Source organism: Pseudophryne corroboree, chromosome 9 (genome assembly GCF_028390025.1).
Source record: "Pseudophryne corroboree isolate aPseCor3 chromosome 9, aPseCor3.hap2, whole genome shotgun sequence".
Classification (NCBI taxonomy): Eukaryota; Metazoa; Chordata; class Amphibia; order Anura; family Myobatrachidae; genus Pseudophryne; species Pseudophryne corroboree.
In genome coordinates, this window is record NC_086452.1 from 244,475,939 (window position 1) to 244,480,267 (window position 4,329).

At 38.7% G+C, this 4,329-nt stretch overlaps 1 pseudogene; it reads left to right on the forward strand.

Annotated features, from left to right (window-relative positions):
- Nucleotides 1-846: 846 nt before the first annotated feature.
- Nucleotides 847-965, forward strand: LOC134962776 (5S ribosomal RNA; annotated as a pseudogene).
- Nucleotides 966-4,329: the final 3,364 nt, after the last annotated feature.

A 4,329-nucleotide genomic window follows, 5' to 3' on the forward strand; every position in this document is an offset into this window, starting at 1 on the left:
TCCTAGATGGACTAACAAGGGGAGAGAGAGAAAGCTCTTGTGTGGGCGCACTCTTGGAAAGGAAGAGAAATTCTTCAATTGAAAAAAGGATTTTGTTAAAACATATATTTATTAATCCAAATTAAAACAATTACCCATCTACGAGATCCCGGAAGTGAACAAGCCCACGGGCGAAACGCGTTTTCCACGGACCCTACAGCGGGATCTTCCCATGGAGGCTTTATCGGTCATCACCTACCTGTTGAATTTGACTCTATGATTATATTGGCTCTTATTTTCAATATAAGTTACTGTTGTGATAATTTTTCTCTACAGGCACTTATCTCTTTTTGGCATGTTAAATACCTGTCAGATGAGGCAGTCACAATTTTCTGTGTATAATTTAGCTCACTAATCTTAGTGAATAGAGGGTGATTCCATTCCCTTTACACTGCCTGACCATATCTGCTTTATGCAGTATGTTCCATCATACGTGCTTATTTTGCCTATAGTCAAGCAAGGGTCTTTTTTTGCCACAGACTCATATTGTCTATGTATAACAAGAATGTATATTTAATTTGTATTTTGCTCACGAACTTACCCGACACTTTACTCCTGCATTTGTCATTTGCTTTCTGGATATCAATTATCTAGCCAACTCTATAAGTTCCAATTTACACATCTAACTCTTCTCTTAGCTTACTATTGTCTAGTGGACTCTCATCCCCGATCCAGGGTACACAACGCCACTGAGTGACAGTTGTTCTACCCTGCCTAACGTGGAAAGCAGATCCACGTACTGTACGGTTTATCTTTTCTAAATCTTTCATTTTCGTACATAGGTGCACTCTCATTGGTAGATAGCCTCTCTACTATCATACCACGCTGCTTATGCCCGATCTCGTCCGATCTTGGAAGCCAAACAGCGTCGGGCTGGGTCAGTACCGTGAGAGGAGACTCCCTGGGAATACCCGGTGTTGTAGGGTAGGAACTATTCCCCTTCTTCTGAAGGGTGGACACCAACAGCAGTATCACCACTAATTGTATCTTTTTCTGCTTTTCTTTACCTTTTCCTCTTACATTTTCTCTAGCGTAAGGATATCATGATATACATTCCAAATATATGCCATATGGCTTCACGGGTAATGAGTAAAGTGTACAGTATTGACCTAATCTAAGTGGTCTTTTTAAGACAAAATATGTATACTGACCTCCTCTTCCGGTCTCATTAATACAGAACATCTGTACTGGTCAGGAGAAATGGGTGTCAGACTATTCAGTGTCTGCAGCCTTTCTAATTTTTTTCTCATGATTAATAGACAAGAACATTCCTAATATTTTCTCATATTTTTGGATCGTAGATGGGTAATTGTTTTAATTTGGATTAATAAATATATGTTTTAACAAAATCCTTTTTTCAATTAAAGAATTTCTCTTCCTTTCCAAGAGTGCGCCCACACAAGAGCTTTCTCTCTCTCCCCTTGTTAGTACTTGTACTTTCTAGCTCTGGGCGCACCACCAACAGGGACCACAATTGAAAGGTCGTATTTTCCTTTCCCACAATTGTAACTGTCCACCTTTGGTCTTCTATTATTAGTTACAACTTATTATATACCAGTGCCCAGTCGCTCCTTTTTTCCTTATACCACTCCTAGATGGGCCAGGTGTTTGTATCTTCCACTTGGGTCGCTTAGTTTAGTCATCCAGCGACCTTGGTGCACCTCTTTTTTTCTTTGCATCATGTGCTGTTTGGGGACTATTTTTTAAATCGGCCATCCTGTCTGACACTGCAGTGCCACTCCTAGATGGGCCAGGTGTTTGTGTCGGCCACTTGGGTCGCTTAGCTTAGCCATCCAGCGACCTTGGTGCACCTCTTTTTTTCTTTGCATCATGTGCTGTTTGGGGACTATTTTTTAAATCGGCCATCCTGTCTGACACTGCAGTGCCACTCCTAGATGGGCCAGGTGTTTGTGTCGGCCACTTTGGTCGCTTAGCTTAGTCATCCAGCGACTTCAGTGCAAATTTTAGGACTAAAAATAATATTGTGAGGTGTGAGCTGTTCAGAATAGACTGGAAATGAGTGGAAATTATGGTTATTCAGGTTAATAATACTATGGGATCAAAATGACCCCCAAATTCTATGATTTAAGCTGTTTTTGAGGGTTTTTTGTAAAAAAACACCAAATCCAAAACACACCCGAATCCGACAAAAAATGTCAGTGATTTTTTACCAAAACGCGTCCGAATCCAAAACATGGCCGCGGATCTGAATCCAAAACCAAAACACAAAAAATTTCCGGTGCACATCACTAATAGTTACATTAGCAAAAGTTAGTAAATCTGTCTGCAAAGGATGTCCACGCTTGAGGCAAACAGAGGCAAACTGATTAGAGACAGAAGAGCACTAGCTTACAAATCTGAAAAAGTTTTGATCCTATTAGATTTAAATGTATATAAATTTATTTTTTAAATAATGAAGTTAGAAAATGTAATAAGTGTTTTTCTGAACTTTAATGCATCCTACTGTATATACTGTATTTGCTGTCCTAATATGTATTGATTAGAGAACAATGGATGGCTTTCAGAATATAGGGGGTAATTCTGAGTTGATTGCAGCAGCAAGTTTGTTAGCAATTGGGAAAAACCATGTGCACTGCAGGGGGGCAGATATAACATTTGCAGAAAGAGTTAGATTTGGGTGGGTTATTTTGTTTCTGTGCAGGGTAAATAATGGCTGCTTTATTTTTACACTGCAATTTAGATTTCAGTTTGAATACACCCCACCCAAATCTAACTCTCTCTGCACATGTTATATCTGCCCCCCCTGCAGTGCACATAGTTTTGCCCAATTGCTAACAAACTTGCTTCTGCGATCAACTCAGAATTACCCCCATGGTTTTGCCCAACTGCTAACAAATTTGCTGCTGCAATCAACTTGGAATTACCCCCATAGTTCTAAAAATAAATAAATGCATACCATGTAAAGTTTGAATTATAGGGGGTCATTCTGAGTTGTTCGCTCGCTAGCTGATTTTAGCAGCATTGCACACGTGAGGCCGCCGCCCTCTGGGAGTGAATCTTAGCATAGCAGAATTGTGAACGAAAGATTAGCAGAATTGCTAATAGAGAGCTCTTAGCAGTTTCTGAGTAGCTCGAGACTTACTCCTACACTGCGATCAGCTCAGGCCGTTTCGTTCCTGGTTTGACGTCACAAACACACCCTGCATTCACCCAGCCACTCCCCCATTTCTCCAGACACTCCCGCGTTTTTCCCTGACACGCCTGCGTTTTTTAGCCAACGCCGGGAAAATGCTGAGTTACTAACCAGAAACGCCCCTTTCCTGTCAATCATTTACCGAACACCAGTGCAACTGAAAAGCGCAGCAGAAGCCACAGCAAAATAGCTACGTTTTTAGTAAAATAACTAAGCGCATGTGCTCTGCGTACCTTGCGCATGCGCAGTAAGCGACTAATCACAGTATAGCGAAAATCGGCAACGAGCGAACAACTCGGAATGACCCCCATGGAAAATTATTTTTCCAAGTAGCATTGCTGCTTAATTTACAGCAATGAAAATAATATATCAAACTTATTAATGGGAACTCATTGAACAATAAAGTTGAAATACAGTACATTACATGCAGAAAATAGTTTATTTTTATAAAGGCAAAAAATTTATATACTCTTCTGGTATTAAAGAGCAATTTATATCTCTGAATCACACTAATGTTTTATTCATTATGATTTACTTTGTGCAATTTCACTGACAGGGTTATTGAAGCAGTTACTGTTTAATTTAAGTCATTAAAATCCTATTATATTCTAGCACTGTAAAAAAAAGTAATAATTGTTCTTTTATTAGTGTACACTTTCTATGTGTTGACAATGTTTAATGTTACTTAGCAAAGTCAAAAAAAAGAAACAATAGAATAAAATAGCATTTTCTGTTAAATGTTATATTAAAAATGTATCAATTGTTCTGCTTAGAAAATATTTGTCCTGTATCTTTCGTCTGTACCTTCAAAAATAGATGAATTTTTATTTTCATTACAGTGTATTTTGTGTATGTCCAAGTAAAGTGCAACGTAATTCTAGGGCTTTGCTAGTATATTCAGATTGTATAAAAGGAAAAATAGGGAAAGTAAAATAATAGAGAATCGTATGCAAGGTAAATATGACTGGAAATGGCAAGAGTGAGGAATTGCTCTGAGTTACATTTTGTGAATCAAAACTATGTTGGAAGCAGAAAAGGGAACAAAATTATTTTATTTAAACTTTTATTTACTATGTCATGATGCTGCGGTACATAGGCAGGCTCCTCCAGATGTTTGTACCCAGCGGCCGGAGAAG